Source organism: Psittacula echo (genome assembly GCF_963264785.1).
Source record: "Psittacula echo genome assembly, chromosome: 4".
In the NCBI taxonomy this organism is placed as follows: Eukaryota; Metazoa; Chordata; class Aves; order Psittaciformes; family Psittacidae; genus Psittacula; species Psittacula echo.
In genome coordinates this window covers 74,151,501-74,174,246 of record NC_137738.1, presented here as the reverse complement: position 1 = coordinate 74,174,246, position 22,746 = coordinate 74,151,501, and positions in this window count along the sequence as shown.

Below are 22,746 nucleotides of genomic sequence, written 5' to 3'. Positions count from 1 at the left end.
CAAGCTCTTGGATTTGTCTTTTATTGACTAGGAAGTAAATCTCAGACACACATTTGAGTCAGATCTGGAAATGCTGTGGGAGTTCCAAATAGTGTGAAAACACCTGTTTGGATCCTGAAAATAGTCTGAAAAACACCTGTCTGTGGGCATCAGACATTGTAAAATGCATTATTTCAGACCACTTCCCCATCAATTAAAAGTCCTTTTAAATGTGTCAGGTGAACTTAGCTATTCAGTAAACTCCGCTGGAATTTTCTTGGGAAATAGTCTCTCATTCTCTGCAGTTTTAATGATCACATATAGAGGTAAAAGAATAATCTTTAATTCAAGTTGTGTTTACTTCTTCTGATCCAAGCTACCATGGACAGTCATTTTGTTATTCCACACTGTAGTTATAAAATTGGTTTTTGTAAAACAAGCAATTGCTTCAAGAGTTTTAAGATTTATCTTTTAGATTTTCTTAGACTGTTGTGACTTATAGGATTTTGTATCCAAAAATATTTTTTATAATATATACTGGCATTTTTTGTCCTTCCATTTCTGGTCAGTATCTGCATCCTTTCCACCCTCACACAAACTGGGGTAATAATATTTCATTCAGCTTTTCTATCAGAGGTCATATTTGCAGTATTTTCTATATACTTCATTTTCTCTCAGAGTAAGATATACTGCTCAGTAATGAGCATCCGGCCGGTTATCTTCTTTCTTCTGAGAGGAGCGTATATTTTTCCTTGTGAGAGGACTGTATATTTTTCCTTTTGACTCTGAGGAAGATATCGAATGCCTCATACTGGTTGCATGGTTTTACTTGGCAACTGTTCAACAGAAATGGCAAAACAAATATACACACATACACATACATTATTTTAAATAACACTATCTAATTCTTTTAGCCATCTTATACCATCACTGCCTTCTATGTTTTTAAAAAAATAAAAAATTATAGAATATGCTATTTGTGTTGACTTCACTAGAAAACAGCATTTTATGACAGAATCACAGTGCTAGTATGAAAGCTACAACTTAACCCATGTGATCCCATAAACTCCTTTGTCAGCCTCGCAATTTTATAGAAGAAAAAGCTAAGATGGCACATTAAGGAGTCCAAGAATCTTTGATTCTGATCTTGGAGGATCTAAACAGTAACAGAAATTAGTAAGCACCAAAACAGCCATCTTGCCATTGCCCTTTGTGAAAGAATGTGAAACATCTTCTGTGCACAGAGTGGATGAGAAAACAAAAAAGAGGTGATGAGGACATGACTCTAAAAAAAATTAGGAGACTCTGAAAGTCTTCAGAATAGTGGTAACAGAGCTGGACTTACCCTAGACATCCCAAAAGTAAAAGAAGAAAGGAAAGATGACTGGTCACTTTTACAGAGGGAGGGAAAGAGGAAACCTTCTTGCTATCTGAGTTAACAAAATGTGGAGGTTCCTGTAAGAGGAACCGGATTGTTTTATAGAGGAGTTAAGAATCCTGAGTGAAGTATCCTGTGTGAATACCATTTAGAAGAATAATGACAATGAAAAACAGGCCAGAGTCCTAAGCTAGATTTACAATAAGAAAGAGTGTGGGACAGAAACAGGCCAGGAAGCAGGTCCTGAAACCAAGAAAGAAATACTGCTCCTAGGTTACCTCAGATCTGCATGAAAAGTTGGGTGTAAAAAAAAGACCTCAGCGGAAAAATGACCAAGGAGCAGGAGATCACCAGAGGCATTGTGGAGGATTACATTGTTGAGAAGGAGTGTGCTCCATCTTTGGACAGAAGTGTCACAATTTCACGAAAATATTTTGTGGAAGCCTGCAGAGCAAAATTGTACATGGCTCTGAAGGAACAAAGCATATACATCCTTCACAAAAAACAGTCACCAACAATGGTAACTGACCAGGATAGCTATAACTTTTGAAAGTTTTATCACCTGAAACATGAGTAGAATATTTTCCTTTGGAAACTGGACAGTGGGACACTGCGTGTCATGTGTGTCTGTTGTGGTCACTAGCCTGAGGAAACTTTGATTGAATTCAAACAGGCCAACCTCATGTCATATGATAGGCAAAGTATTTCTACTTTGGGTGCATTGAAGTTAGGTTTAAGAGTTAAACTTAATCTTGAAAATATGAAATGTATGTCTACTTCAGGAAATAGGATGTCTGTCCGAGGACTGAACATACATCACATACAAGGTCTCCTTAAGTGATGGCTTACTGCAAAAAAATGGGAGACAATGAAGACCAATGCCCTGATGATTCCAGGGACATTGAAAAGCTGTCAAGTGAATATGAAATGATGTTGATAGAATCCAACATGTTTATTACTTACAACTAGAATTATTTCTGTGGTGGTCAGACAAAAGCTTAGATCAGGAACTAGAAAAACAGGATAAATTTGAGACCTAAGAAAAACGATAAAATTGAAGACCCTACAGGATGGCTGCACACAAAGAGTTGTGGTCAATGGCTCAATGTCTGGCTGGAGACCAGTAACGAGCGGTGCCCCTCAGAGGTCAGTGTTGGGATCAATCTTGTTCAACATCTTTGTCAGTGGCATGGACAGTGGGATTGAATGCGCCCTCAGCAAGTTTGCCGATGACAAGAAGGGATGACATGGGAAGGAATGCCATCCAGAGGGACCTCAACACACTTGTAAGGTGGATAACGCCAAGTTCATGAAGTTCAACCAAGAGAAGTGCAAGGTCCTACACCTACATCCCAGGCACAGCTAGAGGTTGGGCAGAGAAGAGATTCAGAGCAGCCCTGCAGAGAAGGGCTTGCGGGTGTTAATCGATGAGAAAATGAACATGAGCCGGCTTCAGTGTGCACTTGCAACCCAGAAGGCCAACCATATCCTGGGCTGCATCAAAAGGAGCATGACCAGCAGGTCAAAGGAGGTGATCCTGCTCCTTTATTCTGCAGTCTTGAGACCTCACTTGGAGTACTGTGTGCAGGCATGACCGTGACCAAGGATTGGAACAAGAAAATCTTAAGGTCCTTTCCAACCCTAACTATTCTATGATTCCAAAAAAATTGATAAATCCTGGGACTCTAAGCCTGAAGCTGGACTAAAAGGGACGAACCAAAAGAAGGAGAGCTCCAGTGGGAAGCTCTGAGCACAGCAATGTAGAACGCAGTCTGTGTCGTCTCTTGATGACTTGCAAAATAAATGGAATTATATGGGGATTTTTTAAGCAGAGAAGTGCAAAATTAAGTACTCATTTAAAATAAAGTCACTTGCTTTCCTGAAAATTCATCATTTTTCTTTGAGAAAACACAATTATTCTTGTGGTACATTTTTAATAACAGACCTATAATTATACAAAGTTGATTATGTGCAAATTGAAACTAGGGCGTCATATGATTCTATGATAAGAACAAACCAAGAAATCCCCTCAAATGTTGCTTAATCCAGGAGTGAGCTCACAAGCCTCTTTGAATGAATGTCACAATGAGGCTCCTAGATCTGAGCTTATCACATTTTGGACAATTGTAAGCTCTATGGTTATGGCTTTTATGCTTCACAGGCTTTTATACTAACACTATGGCTCAACGTGTGCTTTTACATGAGGATACATTAAATGCCACTATTTTATGAATTCACATATGAAAAGTATGGACTCGCCTGTCTGGGAGAGACCTCCCACAGGAAGCAGACTAATACTGTGACCTATGTCACATTCACAAAGTAAGCATGATCAGTTTCTCAGTACCAATTAGCTATCTGGTACAAAACTTGCTTTATACCAGAAGCTCAGACAGAGACTATATAAATGTGAGTTCCTGAATATATGCTGTCAACTTATAACCTTTGCCCTAACATTTAGCAGTACATTTCGGGGCCAAATCCAAAGAACTCATCTACAAAGTGCACTTAAAATAATACTGAATTTTAGCTGATCTTTACTCACCAGCTAGTCAGAAAACCAGTTGCTAGTGCTGTATTTAAGCAGCTTTAAAGGGATGAAGTTTAAGGTTAGAAATCCAGCTGTTGAGCAGTGTGTTTTCTGGAATCAAAATGCTAAATATTTAGTGTGGTGTGGATCTTGTGTTGCACAGCTCCCTAGGCAGTGGCAGGGATCCATATCTTTATGAATTAATCCAACCTTCAGTGTCTGATTTCTTCCTTCAGAAGAACCGCTACTGCCCACCCACTGTAAGTGCCTTTAATCACAGTGTGGGGCTTTGGAAAGGCTTCATATTGTGCCCAACTCTCCTTTGAGTGTTGGGAGCCAATGTGGACATATGCATGCAATACATTTTTTAAAGGTAGGTAGAACCGAGCATCTAGTTCATGAGGTTATTTAGTTAAGGACTATTCAGTAGAAAACAAATAAAAAACAGGAAGCAATGAAAGGAAAAAGAAAGTGACCACAACAAAGACCAGAGCTCTTTGGCCACTGATTAATGATCACTAAGCAAACTGCTCAGGCACAGCCTTGAGGAGGGTCACCTGAACTGTGTAACTAATGAGGGTAAACATGATTATCATGAGCACCGGGGGATATTTCAGGGGACTTCTGTGAAACTTCTGACGGGCTTTTGGAAGGGTTCTGAGGGATTATGTGAAACTTATTATGGGATGTTTAGGAAAATGGCCAAAGGAAGGGAAAACGAAGGGTCATGGTGTACCAGCCAGCAACAAGCACAGGAAAAAGGCAAAGAAATGTAAGAAAGGGAAAGTCACGAATAAGCAGACATACACCCACAGATGGCTATAGCCACTATGGGGCAGGGGGGTGTGGAGAGGAAAACATAACGGGTATATTAGGCAAACATAAGGCCTGTGCTAATATTCAAGGGATGCATGAATGTGGGTGTCTTTTGTGAATTGGGAGGGAGAGCAGTGACACGACATATTTCACTAGGGAGTTTCAATCCTGACTCAGTAAGTGGTAAGAAAAGAATGGGAACACGAGCAACTAGGGAGAGTTTGTTAGCACAAGGTGCCTCATTTCTGTTGAGATGTAGCATTATAAACGGCATGTGGAACTGCATAGCAGGGGGCTGACCTTGTTGACACCACGCGGAAGCTGAGAGCAAAGCCCTCACACTCTTCCTGGTCTGTGCAAAGTGAAAACACCGATTCCCATTGCTGTTATTTGGCATTTTTCAGAAGAAAATTCTCAGCAGAAAAATTTGTAAATAAACATCTCATAAAAGAAAATATTGTTTCCTATATTGTTTCAATGAAAATATTTATTCTGAAGGAATGTTTCTTTAATCTAAAACAAATTAAAACTGTTAAATCTTCCTGCACAAGTTGTCACAGAACCAGCACAAATCCTTTATCAAGTTTTCATTACCACAGAAAATCATCTCAGCAAGAACCATAAGTCTCTATCCATCTGGTATTGAAACAAATATATACACATATATTCAAAAAATCAACTGACTTTAGTACTCCCCACAGTCTGAATTTTTGGTTTAAACATTTTGCTTTAAACATTAGCAAGCAGAATGATACAGCCTTCAAATAAAAGAGAAATACCACTTTCTCTTATAAAATAAAATAAAAAAAATTATAAAATATTTATAAAATAAAAAGGGAAATACCGCCCCTTTTGTGTACATTTTTCTGTTTTTTACCTTGCTGTGTCTGTAGACAATATGAAATGTTAGAGTGAAACTGGGCTTCAGCAGTGAGGGCAGTAACATCATCAGTAAGCTCAGTTTGCTAAACCTGTCAGGAAGACAACCTCAGTCTGAGCCATGTACGGTTATAAAGTGTTTTTCACCATCTCATGTAGATTGCAGAGGATTTGTCAACATCAGATAGACTTCAACCCAGAACAATAGAATTACTGAAATTGGAAGGGACCTCTGGAGATCACAGTATCACAGTATCACAGTATGTTAGAGATTGGAAGGGACCTCAAAAGATCATCTAGTCCAATCCCCCTGCCAGAGCAGGAACACCTAGATAAGGTTACACAGGAATGTGTCCAGGCGGGTTTTGAATGTCTCCAGAGAAGGAGACTCCACAACCTCCCTGGGCAGCCTGTTCCAGTGTTCTGTCACCCTCACTGAGAAGAAGTTTCTTCTCAAGTTTAAGTGGAACCTCTTGTGTTCCAGTTTATACCCATTACCCCTTGTCTTATCATTGTTAGCCATTGAGAAGAGCCTGGCTCCATCCTCATGACACTCCCCCTTTATATATTTATATACACTAATAAGGTCCCCCCGCAGTCTCCTCTTCTCCAAACTATAGAGACCCAGCTCCCTCAGCCTTTCCTCATAAGGGAGATGCTCCACTCCCTTAATCATCTTAGTTGCCCTGCGCTGGACTCTCTCCAGCAGGTCCCTGTCCTTCTTGAACTGAGGGGCCCAGAACTGGACACAATATTCCAGATGCGGTCTCACCAGGGCAGAGTAGAGGGAAAGGAGGACCTCTCTCGACCTACTGACCACCCCCCTTCTAATACACCCCAGGATGCCATTGGCCTTCTTGGCCACAAGGGCACAGTGTTGGCTCATGGTCATCCTGCCATCCACTAGGACCCCCAGGTCCCTCTCCCCTACACTACTCTCTAACAGGTCGTTCCCCAACCTATATTGGAACCTGGGGTTGTTCCTGCCCAAATGCAGGACTCTACACTTTCCCTTGTTATATTTCATCAAGTTATTCCCTGCCCAACTCTCCAGCCTGTCCAGGTCTCGCTGGATGGCAGCACAGCCTTCTGGCGTGTCAGCCACTCCTCCCAGCTTAGTGTCATCAGCAAACTTGCTGACAGTACACTCAATTCCCTCATCTAAATCATTGATGAATATATTAAATAATACTGGTCCCAATACTGACCCTTGAGGCACTCCACTAGATACAGGCCTCCAACTGGACTCCGCCCCATAGACTACAACTCTCTGGCTTCTGTCCTTCTGCCAGTTCGCAGTCCATCTCACTACCTGATCATCCAGGCCACACTTCCTCAGTTTAGCTATGAGGATGCTGTGGGAGACTGTGTCAAATGCTTTGCTGAAGTCAAGGTAGACCACATCCACCGCTCTGCCATCATCCATCCACAATGTTATTTCCTCATAAAAGGCTAGGAGGTTGGTCAAGCATGACTTCCCCTTGGTAAAGCCATGTTGACTGCCCCTCATAACCCTCTTATCCTTGACATGCCTTAAGATGGCATCAAGGATGAGGTGTTCCATCACTTTCCCAGGGATGGAGGTGAGGCTGACCGGTCTATAGTTACCCGGGTCCTCCTTCTTGCCCTTTTTGAAGACTGGAGTGACATTTGCTTTCCTCCAGTCCTCAGGCACCTCTCCCGTTTCCCAAGACTTGGTAAAGATGACGGAGAGTGGTCTAGCAATGACTTCTGCCAGTTCCCTCAGCACCCGCGGGTGCATCCCATCTGGACCCATGGACTTATGGATGTCCAGATTGCTCAACTGGTCCCTAACCCATTCCTCATGGACTAAGGCAAACTGCTCCAGTGACCTGACTTCATCTGAGGTCTCAGGAGTACAGGGCTCTTCAGGACTGCCTCCGGCAGAATAGACTGAGACAAAGGCGGCATTCAATAACTCTGCCATCTCAGTATCTTCTGTCACCAGGGCACCCATCCCATTCACCAGTGGGCCAACCTTGCCTCTGGTGTTAGTTTTATCAGCTATGTATTTGAAAAAGCTCTTTCTGTTGTCCTTGACCCCTCTGGCCAGATTTAATTCTAAGGAGGCCTTAGCCATCCTAGCTGCCTTCCTACATCCTCTAGCAGCAGCCTTATATTCCTCCCGAGTGTCCAGCCCCTCCTTCCATGACCTATAAACTCTCCTCTTCCACTTGAGCATACCCAGCAGTTCCTTATTTAGCCACGCAGGTCTCCTGGCCCTCTTCCTTGACTTCCTACGTGTCGGGATGCTCTGCTCTTGAGCTTGGAATAAGCAATTCTTGAATGTCAACCAACTATCTTGGGCCCCTTTACCTTCAAGCAGCCTTGCCCATGGGACTTCCCCTAGCAATTGCTTGAAAAGGCCAAAGTTTGCCCTGCTGAAGTCCAGGGTTGCAATTCTACTTGCTATTGTACTGGTCCTACCACACAAGATCCTGAATTCCACCATCTCGTGGTCGCTGCAACCAAGGCAGCCCTCAACCTTTACTGCTTCGACCAGACCCTCCTTGTTAGTGAGGATGAGATCCAGCAGCGCTCCTCTCCTGGTTGGCTGATCCACCATTTGGATGAGGAAGTTATCATCCATACGCTGGAGGAACCTCCTGGACTGTGGCTGGGTTGCTGCGTAGTCCTTCCAGCAAACATCAGGGAAGTTAAAATCCCCCACGACGACCACGGCCTGTGACTGTGAGGCCGCTCTCAGCTGCTTGTAGAAGGCCTCATCAACTTCCTCACCCTGATCTGGTGGCCTGTAACAGACACCCACAACAGTATCGCCCCTGCCAGCCTCCCCCTTAATTCTCACCCACAGACTCTCAACTCGCTCATCCCCTGTTCCTGGACAGAGCTCAGTACATTGCAGCTGCTCTCGCACATAAAGAGCAACCCCACCACCCCGCCTGGCTGGCCTGTCTTTCCTGAAAAGGACATAGCCCTCCATGAGTATATTCCAGTCATGTGAGCTGTCCCACCACGTCTCTGTAATTGCCACCAGATCATAATCTCCTGACTTAACACAGGTCTCCAACTCCTCCTGCTTATTTCCCATGCTGCACGCATTGGTGTATAGGCATTTCAAGGAGGGAGCTGAGCTCACCAATTTCACCCTAGGATTATAGGAGGCCTCCCAGTCTTCATCAATCCTAGAGTGCTGCCCCACTGGGGCAAGCCCAGTTACAACCCCATCCCCCTTCTCACCCAGAGAGATCACCCAGTCCAATACCCCTGCTCAGAGCACAGCCAGCTAGAGCACCCACGAAGACACCATCTCAAAGTAGAAGGCTGTCAGTCTGTTTAAACATGATTTCCCCTCTGCAAATTGATGCTGACTACTCTCAACCACTTGCTTCTCCTTCATATCTTTGGAAATGGCTTCCAGGAGGAACTGGCCTGTACAGACTTATGAAATGGTGGGTTAGTTCAGAATGTGAGCGTACACTATTTAGTCAAACAATTTAGGCAGGGAAACAGCAGGTGGCCTAAACCCAGCTGTACATGAGCTGGCTAGAGGAGTAAATTAAACTCTTCATAGAACATGGTGGTTTGTTTTCTGAGTTCTCAAAACATTTCAGTTAATAATTAATTCAGACAGATAAATGGGGACAGAATATCCTTCTGATATTCATTAACTGGAGACAGTCAAAAGTACTGAAGCTTTTGAAAATACACAAGTATATTCTGATAAATTCTGATTGTCTCTAATGTAACTGAAACCCTTTTGCTATAGGAATGAAATTTGCATATAATGAAAGTTGATCCTGGACTTTGGCTGTTTTTACATCCTTGTTAAACACAGCAATGAGAGTGTCAGAGAAGGACTTTTTAGTGCAGAAACAGAAGAGGAGAGAAAAAGGAGGAGGGGGAGAAAGCTGTAGACTTTTTTATATGAGGACTTTGTGTCCACACTCCTGTTACTGTCAGTGGTGATCTTTTCCTTATTGCCAAAATGTAGGTGCCCAATGCCGTTTAAGAAGCCCTGAGCATGCCTGTATGCATAGATCTTGTAGATGAAGAACCATAGAGGACCTACACCATTTCAGAGCAGCAGATGTGGGGCAGGTAGGATACCCTAGAACATTTCAAATGATACTGGGTACCAACATTTGGGTGATTGAACCTCAGTCATAACCTCCACTACCCACACAGCACACCACAAATATTAATGGCTAGATGACATTTTCTCTTCAAAGCAAAAATGGTTTTCTTCCCTCTAGTGTCAGAGTCAACAGATAGAAAAGGACAGTCAAATACATCATTTTCCTTAGGCTTCCCAGGCTGTCTGCCAAACCTGTACAATTTATGCTTCTCCATCCCCACTTTTAAATGTTTCAAAAGATCTCTATTAAAGCTCTTAAGGGGGAAAGCCATGACTGTAGTGGCTGTTTTTGCAGGAATATTGTGGCTCTAATTTTGTCAGATGTGTCTGAAATTCTCTTCTTCCCTCCTTAGAGCCAGGGTCTAAGGATTATATCTGAGCCTGGTTTAACACCAGTCCTAAAGGTGATAAAATTTAGTTTGCTAGGAAGAGAAAAACTCAGCTGGATAATAGAAAACCATGCATCCATTTCAAAAGACTGAACTCATTTGCCTCCATATGTTCTTTTGTATTTAGAAATTTACATGGGAACATTGCATTTAAGGGCTGATGTAGATAAATTATTTGTGTGCTCAGCAAGCCCATGAAGACTAAGAAAAATAAATTCAATAAGACCGTGAATAAAATGCATGATGTAAGCAGTAGGTATTGATGTAAAACAGTTTGGTGTTCATTCAAGCGTTTCTAAGAGTCAGCACAGAGAATATATTTCTTTCCTTTCTCTGCACCTCAAGAGGAGAATGAAAATTAAACTTTTGTGTATTATTAGAGATTCATGTCTCCGATAGATTTTGGAGAGCAGAAGATACTGAGACACAGCCTAATTTTAGAAAATTGTTGGATATGCTGATAGATTAAAGTGGTGATGGCTTAAAAGTAGTTTTGAAATAGCTCAAATATTTTTAATAGTGAAGGCTATACAACTCACCTGGTGGTCTTGGGGGGCACAGTTAATCTTTGGTACCAAACAGTTCAGCAAAGCAATTTCTTTGCAGTTTCTATTTGCCCAAATTCATCTTTTCCAGCATTTTCAGAAGTACTGTGGTCTGTCATGCTCTGGGGACCATATTCTGCTTCAGATCCTCAGCCAGGTGAAATGCCATGGTAGGAGAAATACAGAGAGCTGCCACCCAGCTTCATTTTCGGCAGCAAAGCTGTCACGATACAGCACAGCACATCAGCAACACTCCTTCCCTGCTCAAGAAGAGGCAGTGGCCATGAAAGGCCCACACCAGGAATAACAGATCAGGAAAGATGCTGCAGCATGGTGGAGTTGGTGAAGCACAAGGCAAGCGGCAAGCATCAAAGGGTAAAGCAGGACCTAACACAAAGAGGTGAGCAAAACCTCATGATGTTTTCTTCCCATTCTTCTTTTTCATCATCTTCCAGGTAATAGAAGAGATTATGTCAAAACTATGCAGACATATTGAAAATTGACTGAATTCTCCCTTTTCTTTATAGAGTATATACCAGCTGAGGCTTTTTCTGCTTATAAACACTCATTGCCCATCTCTCATTGAAGAGTGTGTGTCTGTTAGAGAAGAAAACATTGGCAGTTCTGGCTGAATACTATTAGCTGGCTTGTGTAATATACATTTTTAAAGGCTCAAAGAACTGCTGGACATTCACCTTTTGTAACTTACTATTTAAACACTTTGATGCAATCACTTTAGTGTGTTGATCCACAGCCAGACACATCTTTAAAAAACAAACGTGTGAGGTCAGTCTGTTCATTGGCAGAGCTCATTGCTCTGGGAAGACCTGGTGTCACAGCCAAAATGCGTAACAGGTGTCCTCCTTCACTAGCCTTAACTGTAAAAGTCCCCTGATCAGCCCTTACCTTCTCTCAAGAACTGCTGAGAAATTAAATTTAAGAAGCACAGAAAAGCTTTACAAAGGAATTAACTTGCATGGTTGTTGACTTCAGAAACTTTTTCAGTTGGACCCAACCAAGCCATCAGCTTGTTCAAAAGTTTGGTTTTACTTCCAGCCATCTTATTTTCCAAGAACTGTGATACATGACACCTGTGTCTTTCCTTTGCATGCAATTTTTTAATACTGTTCATACTCTGCTCCTTAACAGCACCCCTGGAGGTTGTTCCAGCACTTCTTTTTATACTGCATGAATCAATGACCTGGAAACTTGACCATGTGCAGTCGTATTTGTCCCTGTAGTAATCAACTACCTTACCACTCTGACAGAGTAATGACTCATATACATTGTCTACCCATTGCCAACTCAGATTTAAGTGGTTGGTTAGAAGGAATCAGGACTTGTAGTTGCAGTCAGGTACAAAAGCTGAATAACCCCAGTGGGTCTTAAATTTTCAGTCCATCTCTCTAAAGGCTCACTCATTACAGCACAGTGTGTAATAGTTTTCTAAGAAATCAATGACTAGAATTTGCAGAAACAACCCAACACTTCTGGGCTGGTTTTGGCTCAGGTAGTTAATTTTCTTCGTAGTGGTTAGTATATCGCTGTGGTTTAGATGTTTCAGTTGTTGTTGAGCAGTGCCCTGAGCAAACTATGTATAAAAAATTGCTATGATATTGCAAATGATTTTTAATTTAGTCTGAGAAAAGCCAGTATTTTCATCAGATTGGTGATCATTAGTTTAATGCTTTTGTGCTTAACCTAGGAATTCCTTTTCCAAAATATTTTGCTGGCAAAATAAATATAAGTAGGAAATGACAGGATAGTTTAAAAAATGTCTTTCCATAAGGCATACTGCTCATTGCTATAATGTTACCCTGATATGGCAAGGCACCATATCTTAAAAGAGTTTTAATTAAGTAGAAGAGAACACTTATCAACTGCCAGAGACAAACCTGTCAGAAAGGTTACTCATTTCAATCTGGGGGCAGATTTCAGATGTAAAGAAGTCCTTTTAAGTCAATGAAGTTTCCTTAGTAAGTAATTGAAACACACCCAGGTGCAATATTGAGAGCTGTCCTGGGTTCAGCAGTAGCAGTCATTTTTCCTCCTTCTTAGTAGCTGTTGCAGCACTGTGTTTTTGACTTTCAGCCTGGGAACAGCACTGATAACACCGATGTTTAGACTGACCAAGGACTTTGTGAGTCTCATGCTCTGCCAGGGAGGAGGAGAAGGTGGGAGGAAGTGGGGACAGGACACCTGACCCAAACTAGCCAAAGAGGTATTCCATACCACAGCACGTCATGCCCAGGATGTAGAACTGAGAGTTCCCGGAAGGGCTGGATCACTGCGGGGTGGGGGTGAGGTACCGGTTGGTGAGCGGTTGTATTCTCTTCCTTGTTATTTCCTTTATCATTATTACTATTAGTGGTAGCAGTAGTGATTTGTGTTATACCTTAGTTATTAAACTGTTCTTATCTCAACCCGTGGGAGTTGCATTCTTTTGATTCTCCTCCCCGTCCCTCCAGAAGCGGAGGGAAGAAAGGTGGGGGGGGAAGTGGACTTCGTGGTTCTGATTTACAGCCTGGGCTTAAACCACAACAAGAGCAAATCTCATAAAAAAGATTTTCTGGGAAAAGTCAAGCAGCCCTACTTCTGATCAGTAATTCAGGCAGAGTTTATCACACAAATGAAGACATAGTCATTGTACTGCTGAATGGAGTTATGTGTCAGTGCAGAGCTTCACTTCTGATTCAGTAGTAGAGAAGAGCACATGGACCTTAGCCAGGGCTCTGGTAAGGCACTGTACAAGCTCACAGGTAGATCCAGTCTCTGCTACACCACGCTTTTTTTCAGTCTGCAGACAGCTTTTCTGAGAATACTAATTTCAGTGTATTGCTATATTTAATTTGAAATGAAAATCACACTCTATAGCTTTAGTATGGCTGTTTTAATACATCACAGAAACCAGAAATTACCTTGAATGCCTTTCTCTTGGTTACTGTAGAACAGCCAGTTGCTGTTCCCTCTTTGCCTGCAATGACAGGGAAGCTGTAACAACAGGATGATCAGCATCTCTCCACATTATGCATGCGCACACAGGTGCAACAGCAGCCCTCAGGCAGCACTGACTGCCCATCAAGCAGTTACTCACTTTTAAAACAATGTTATGACACTATAGAGAAACACACCAAAAGGCTAATTGCTCATTGGCCAGTGCAATTTTGCATGTGAGTGTTATGCAAAAAAACACACACAAATAATTCTCTCTCCTAAAAAGAGAGTAATATGAATAGATTCATCCATTGCAAGGAAAGCTAGAATAGTTACCGCACTGGTGCATCAACTCCTGAAATTTAAAAATGGTATAAGTGTGATGTTAAATAACAATGACCTTGTATGTGATATCACAGATGCTATCACTAGGAAAACAATTCATAACAGTGTAACTATTGTGACACGATAAAATAGATTATTTTTTCTTACAAGGAAGAAATATACATATAGAAGGTGTCCTGATGAATTATTCCATTTGAGGGTTCACCGTGTTCTGCAAAGAACTTACAGTAAATTGGCCAGTCTTCAGATTTTCACATACTTTGTTTTAACTGTTTGAAACATGAAAAGCAAATGTAGCATAAGCTTTAAGCTAGAATTTAGAATAAAGTCAACTTCTCCTAACTACACATCCTGAAAATGGTTCCAGTGTGATGGAAGTTCTCTCAATTACTGTTAAATTTTATTCATTTTGTACTGAGGAAGAAGAAAAATATAATGTGATTTGTTTCACAGAATAAACTTCATAAATGCTGGAATTTAACAGCTTGAGGACAGAACTAAGTAGAACTCCCTGAATATAATCTAATACCCTGTCTGCTGAGCTCATTGCCAGTGACGGAAACAGCATCCCTTATTCATAACAAATCCATCCTGGAAAAAAAAAAAAGAAAACAAAAAAAGAACCAAAAAAAAATCAACAAAAAACCCCCACAATATAGTTCTGTGATATGATCATAGAAATTCTAATGACTTTTCATTTTTATATGTGTGTTCACATCAACCTTTTTTGTTGGTTATTGAAAATAACCATGATTACCACACTGCAGAAGTTAAAAAATGGCCTCATATAATAAATATGGGAAATGAACAACAACATTCTTTAGTAATCACATTAGCACAAAAAACTCTTTGTCTCACCTGTCAGGCACTCTTTGGAAAAGCCCAAATTATAGATTCTGATTTAATAATAGAATAATTTAGGTTGGAAGTGACCTTTAAGATCACCAAGTACAATCATTAACCTAACACTGCCAAGCCCACCAATAAACCATGTCCCTCAGTGCCACATCTACACATCTTTTAAACTCCTACAGGGATGGTGAACCTACCACTTACCTGGGCAACCTGTTCCAATGCCTGACAACCCTTGTGGTGAAGAAATTGTTCCTAATATCCAATCAAAACTCCCCCTGGCACAACCTGGGGACATTTCCTCTTGTCTTATCATTTGTTACTTGGGAGAAGAGACCAAAACCCACTCTACTACCACCTCCCTTCAGGTAGTTATAGAGAGCGATAAGGCCCCTCTCGGGCCTCCTCTTCTCCAGGCTTAACAACCCCATTTCCCTCAGCTCTTATAAGACTTGTGCTCCAGACCCTTCACCAGCTTCATTGCCCCTTTTTTTGCCATGCTCCAGCACCTAATATCTCCCATGCAGTGAGGGGCTGTCGTGGTTTAAGCCCAGGCCATAAATTAGAACCACACAGTCTAATTCCCCCCCAACCTTTCTTCCCCCGCTCCTGGAGGGATGGAGAGGAGAATGGAAAGAATGCAACTCCCACGGGTTGAGATAAGAACAGTTTAATAACTAAGGTATAACACAAATCACTGCTGCTACCACCAATAATAATAATGATAAAGGAAATAACAAGGGAAAAGAATACAACAACCTCACCACCAGTCGACTGATAACTCCCCCACCCAGCAGCGATCTAGCCCTTCTGGGTAACTCAGCTCTACATCCCAGGCATGACGTGCTGTGGTATGGAATACCTCTTTGGCTAGTTTGGGTCAGGTGTCCTGTCCCTGCTTCCTCCTGGCTTCCTCCTCCTCCCTGGCAGAGCATGAGACTCACAAAGTCCTTGGTCAGGGTAAACATTCTGACCAGCAACTGAAAACATCGGCTTTATCAGTATTATTCCCAGGCCGAAAGTCAAAAACACAGCGCTGCACCAGCTACTAAGAAGGAGAAAAAGTGACTGCTGCTGCTGAACCCAGGACAGGGGCCCAAAACTGAACACAGTATTCCAGATGCAGCCTCACCAGTGGGACAATCACTTCCCTAGTCCTGCTGGCCTCGCTGTTTCTGACACAACCCAGGATGCTGTTGGCCTTCTTGTCTACCTGGGCACAAACTGACTCATATTCAGCGGCCATCAACCAGGACTCCCAGGTCCTTTACCACAGGGCAGATTTCCAGCCATTCTTCCTTCTCCTGTAGCATTGCATGGGGTTGTTGTGACTCAAGTGCAGGACCCAACACTTAGTGTTGTTCAACCCTATACAGCTGACCTCAGAGCACTGATCCAGCCTGTGCTCTGAAGAGCCTTCCTACCCTCAAGCAAATCAACACTTCCACCCAATTTGGTGTTGTCTGCAATCTTACTGAGGGTGCATTCATCCCCCTTGTCCAGATCATCAATAAAGGTATTAAACAAAAGTGTCCTCAATACTAAGCCCTGGAGAGCATCACTTACCACCAGCTGCCAAGGGGATTTAACTCCATTCACTACCACTCTTTGGGCCTGGCAATCCAGCCAGCATTTACCCAGAAAAAAGTACACTTGTCCAATTCACAAGCAGCCAGTTTCTCCAGGAGAATGCTGTCGGAAATGGTGTCAAAGGCTTTGCTGAAGTCCAAGTAGGCAACTTTCACAGCTTTTGCCTCATCCACTAAGCAGTCACTTTATCATAGAAAGTAATCAGGCTAGTCAAGCAGAACTTGCTTCTCATGAGCCCATGCTGACTGGGCTTGATCACATTGTTATCGTGTACACGCCGTGTGACAGCATTAAAAATGAGCTGCTCCATAACCTTCCCCAGCACCAAGGTTAGACTGAGAGGCCTGTAGCTCCCCAGATCCTCCTTCCAGCCCTTCTTGTAGGTGGGCATCACATTTGCTAACCCCCAGTCAACCTCCCTGGTTATCCAGGACGGCTGACAAATGATCGGAAGTGCCTCAGTGAGCATTTCCACCAGCTCCCTCTGTACACTTGGGTGAATCCCATCTGCTCCCACAGACCTGTGCATGTCTAAGTGGTTGCTGACCATTTCCCTTTGGATTATAGGGACTTCATTCTGCTCCCCGTTTCTGTCTTCTAGCCCAAGGTCTGGGTACCAGGAGAACAATTGGTCTTGCTATCAAAGACTGAGGCAAAGAAGGCATTAAGTACCTCAACCTTTTCCTCACCCTTTGTCACTATTTTTCCCCCTGCATCCAATAAAGGTCAGAGATTCTCCTTAACCCTCCTTTTGTTGCTCAAGTATTTATAAAAACATTTTTTATTGTCTTTTATGTCAGTTGCAAAATTAAGTTCTAGTCAGGCTTAACCTCATAACATCTTCGTACTCCTCCTGAGTTTCCTGTCCTTGTACTCCTCCTGAGTTGCCTGTCCCTTCTTCCAAAGTCATAAATTCTCTTTTTTAACCCTGAGTTCCAGCCAAAGCTCTCTTTTCAGCCAGGCTGGTCTTCCCTGCCAGCTAATCGTTCAGTACATGGAGACAGCCTGCTCCTGCACATTTAAGATGTCCTTCTTGAAGAATGTCCAGCCTTCCCGGACTCCTTTGCCCTTCAGCACTGCCTCCCAGAGGACTCTGTCAACCAGGCTCCTAAACAGGCCAAAGTCTGCCCCCCTGAAGTCCAAGGTAGCAGTTCTACTGACCCCCCTCCTTACTTCTCTGAGATTCTAAAACTCTTTCATTTCATGATTGCTGTGCCCTAGACCGACTCCAACCACCACATTACCCACAAGTCCTTCTCTGTTCACCCAGGTCCAGTGGAGCACCTTCCCTAGTTGGTCACTCACCAGCTGTGTTAGGAACTTATATTCCACACACTCCAGGAACCTCCTGGGCTGTTTCTCTCTGCTGTATTGTATTTTCAGCAGACATCTGACAAGTTGAAGTCCCCCATGAGAATAAGGACTAGCTAATGTGAGACATCTCCCAGCTGCTCATAGAATATTTTGTCTGCCTCTTCATCCTGGTTGGGTGATCTATAACAGCCTCCCATGATATCCGTTTTGTTGGCCTTCCCCCGATTCTTACCCATAAACACTCAACCCTATTGCCATCATCATTAAGCTTTAGACAGTCAAAACACTCCCTAATATACAAGACTATCCCACCACCTCTCCTTCCCTGTTGAAGAGCTTATCACCATCCATTGTAGCACTCCAGTTGTGCAAGTCATCTCACCATGTTTCTGTAATTACAACTACGTCATAGTTTTCCTTCTGCACAATAGCTCTCGGCTCCTCCTGTTTGTTGCCCATGCTACATGCACTGATGCATATTGATCTCACCACATTTTGGGGGGCATAAGCCCTAATTCTTATGTGACCATTCTTAGGGGCTTCCGCGGTTTCTAACACATCTATGACCCTGCTGACTTTGCTGCTGCATGGATCTTCATCCCCAGAAACTAGATACAGCAGTGCTGAGACCCAACTTCTCATTCATCGAGTGTCAAGAGCTTGTGGCTACACAGACTCAAGTGGAAGTATACAATCTATGGAGATTTCGCCTGCCATGATACCAATGCTGGGGTGTTGGCTAGTTAAAAACAAGTGCTGACAGCTAAGATGAATTGATTTAGATCCATGTTATGATTTTTATAGGAAGCACTGGTTGGAATCTGGGAAAACATGAGGGATTTGTTAGGTCATGCCAAATGAAATCATCCATTAATCTAATAGCAAATACATCAGGTGTCATTTAAGATATAAATAAATAAATTTGTCAGATTCAGAAAGATTAGCAAATTACTTATTATCTGGAATGTATTGGAGGGAATCGTAAGCAACCTAAGTAAGTGTATTGATAGTGTAAAGAATTCAATTTTCTCAGGAGGTGTAGGAGAGCTACATAAGCCCCAGATAGAAGAAAATCTTTATGTATTGGAGAAGTCCAAGTGTGCTAAAATTGAAACGATGATATAAAATCACAGAAGAAAGAAAATATGGCTTTAAAAAGTATAGAACAATCCACTTAGATGAGAGATTTTAAATTCTAAGAAGAGAGAAAAACATGCTTTAGGCATAACAATAAAAAATAATTATTTCAGTATGTTTTTTATCCCACAAGTACCTCTCTGCTATGTAAATTTCAGTACAGCATGGAAAATAAGAAGCCTGAAATGGAACTCAGACTGTGCAGAACCTTTCTTGACATCTCTAGAGTGCAAAACATTTTCTTTAGTAAATGACTCCACATTAAGAAGGCATATGTATCATGCCTAAGTAAAGTTTCAGTAATGGAAGTAAAGTAAGTAGATTTAATGGAATGAAATTAATTGATGGAAGGTTTGGTCTGGTTACAAGAGAGAATTCCTCCTGGGAGATTAACTTATGACTTTCTCTCAGCAGTATTAATTTCATCTTTTTGTCTCTCCAAATTAGCTGTAATAGATATGTTTCTCAAGGAACAAACCAAATTGGTTAAATCACTAGTAAATCTATATCGCTAAACTGCATAAGGCTGTTGGAAAATTATATGAACACTGGATTTTTTTCAGAATTCTGTATATAATTGAACAAAACATGCCTGAAATACCACTGAAGTTGTCAGTAAAACTGGTTGGTTTACTGTGATATATAAAATTGTAAGCTTTAAACAAGTTCTGTTGATGAACACTAAGATTTAAGAGCAAAAAAATCCCAACACTGGCCTTTGTGTTTACTCATCAATCATTTTTTTTCTTTCAAAGGAAGTTGAAAGGCCTTCTCTAAAATTGGGTAAAACAAGAGAAAATGTTTAAAATAAGAAAAGGTTTAAATATACGAAAATCAAAATAAAAGGATGCCTAAAAGAAAGGATTAGTCCAGACTATTTAGCTTTCATGGCATAATTATGTATTTCAATGTGATATCTAGTTTATACACTGTTGCATGAACTGCTGATGTCAAAACATAAAAATTAGCCTACAAATATTTATGCAACTGCCTTACAGTAGGGAAAATGTAATTTCACATATTTCTGGAACCTCTGGCTATAAGCAATAACAGCAGTGATTTGACTTTAAATTACCCCAACCTTGCTTAAGAAGGATAAAGGTCTTCCCTTTTACGGTGTTGTGTGCCCACATGTCGGCTAAAATTCTGCCCAAGGAAAACCTCAGAATGTTACTGTGAGACAGAAGTGAAGGTTTTGGCCCCTGAAAACAGGAGATACAATATCTTAAAACAAAATTTCATAAGGAAAGAGGAACTACAAATTAATTGAAAGTTTAATATCCTTGTATAAAATACAGTGTGCTTCATAACTGCAACTGAAATGTCCATACAACACACTACCTGCTCTGATAAATCAGAGACTCATATCTTTCCAATAGCTAGGCAAAGCATTAAAACAGAGAGGACCTGGGAGAACTTTGGAAGTCTTATTTTATTTTCTTTTTTGAAGTAGTAATTTTTTAATTAATTTAGTTACAGAGGAAGCAAATATTCAGTTTGAGGTTTTGGGAGGTAGTGGTTTGTGGACAAAAAAGTATTCTTGGTCCACCGTAAAGAACATATATTAATATTTCAGGCATAGTGCAAGACTATCATTTCTCTTAGGCATTAAAAGAGGCAGAGATTTTCCTAAAGGAAGAGGCTGGGGCTGAGGGTAGACTTTTGCAGTGAAATGTCTAGGCTGATTGCTTACCAAGACATGGTGTTGGTATGCAGATATATATAGATATAAACATGCCTATTGATGTGGGCTAAAGGGAGGAAGTTTCAAGAGCAGACCTACAGAACAACTTAACTGGCACTTCAGTGAAAGAATACAGCTTATCTATAGGTCAGCTGAGACACCACAAGGGGACCCACAGCTGATAAAGGAGACTAGGAGAACGGTAGCTCAGGTCTAAATGACTGTGGAGCCATGCCACACATTTTAGCTGTAACACAAAACTCAGAGATATTTTAGAGAGACACAGCTTTCTACAAATGGCTCATTAAGACAGAGCTTTTTGTCTTCTCTATTCCAGAATGTTAAGCAGAGGAATTAATTAGCAGAAATCCTTTAAGTTAGATGACTATTTCTCCAAGAGAAACTGTAGGAAAAGTTAGCTCCCTATTGTCAGTGTATCTCGGACTCTGTTGTGTGTACTTTGTTGTGGAAGCTTTGACTCTTATGAAGTGTGACGGTTTATACTAATTAATTTGAAGAAAAGGTCAATCTCTGCTAATAACCAAATTAAACTGGTAGCTCCATTTAAAGGTTGCTGGAAAGGAATATGATTATATACAGTTATAATGTAGGGACTTTTAGCTTCGTTGTGGCATTGCAGAGTTTCTATGAGAGCTGCAAGATCCTAAGAGTTTTGCAAATTGAAAAACAGAATAACTGAGGAACACCTCTGCTGGGAAATCATATTGGAAGATTGTTGCATATAGTCATGTCATTGCCACAATATTTATTCCCACCACATTCATAAAAATCCCTGGTTTTAAAACATACACTGTATCCTCTGCAGGTATTCCCCTGGGCCAGCACATTAGGGAATATACAGTATTCTAAACCATCTACATTTTAACTAGATAATTACAAGCTTTCTTGTCATGGAAAACTGGGAGGAAAGGGAAGGGGGTGACTATTGTTGTACGAAAAAGCAATTTCCTTTGCTGGTAATCTTTTGAACTCTCATTCCTATTATTTGTGATGCTTGTGTTTGAATAAGGTCTTTATCTTTCTCAGTAGAGCTCTTACATAGATGGAATTATTTATTTTCCTATAAAAATGCCTTTTTCCACCAACAATATCTATAATTCTGCCTGATTTCCTTTCTGGGTTTGTTTTTTTTAAAAACCCAGGAAATCAGGTACTCCTTCAAGTATAGAAAGGCAGAAGAAAATATTTCACAAAAATAGCTGTTCCCTTTGACAGAGTAGTAAAAATGTCTGCCAACTTTCAAGTATGATTAAATAGACCCTAGAGAGACCTGTCAGGAAAGGATCCCACACAGTAAGCCCATAGGCTTCTCCAGGCTGAACGCAAATAACCATAACTAGTATTAAGGGAATGCAGATAAACAGGAATTTTCATGTACAGAATTATTCCCAAATTTCAGAGAGGCAAGCAAGACTAGGATAACCAGGCACTCTAACTTGTTGGTGCTGTTCAGCACAGGTGCCCCTACGTCTATGTTTGGCACCACCATAGGTGGTTTCTCTCCTACCCATGCCTCCAGCCTTTCTTCTGCCCAACAGCTCAATGGGGGCATCGAACAAGTGGTCTGAATGGTCAGAAAACCAGTGGTCTGAGCTCTGTGCCAGGCACTACACTGGGACAATTGATCCTGACTAGGCACATCTCCACTTTGCCCTCAGTGATGCCCTAAATAAACACCTGGTCCTTTCTTTTCCGTGGGTTATGAGGACCAGACTGTCAGAATATCATCTGCCCTAGTCTTCACCTCCATACCCTAGAAAAATAGAGGATAGGAAGACAAAAGGCTTCATTGATCATTCTCTTTTAAGGAAGTATGAAAATCCTGGGGAGATGAGTGAACTGTGTACAGGTGCAGGGAGAATAAAGCTGGGAGAACTTGACTGTTTGATTCTAATCTTAATGCCACCATAAGGATGAAGAGGAGGCAATAGAGGAGAAAGCAGAGGGGAAGAAACAAACGAGACTAGGAAGAAGACTAAGATTATATAGAAGACAGGGAATTTTATTTTTTGAAAAAAATATGGAATTGATATAAGAAAAAAAGAAGTACATTTAAAAAATATAGAAATAAATTTATCTCACTAAAAACAAAACAGAAACACTTTGAAAACATGGAATAAAGGATCTACATCAACTATTCTATGGAAAGAAAGTAAAGCTGAGCAGGGCAGGAAAACACTTCAATGCAACATAGTGCATGCCATAAAAATAAAAAGGTTTCACTGCTGGTATT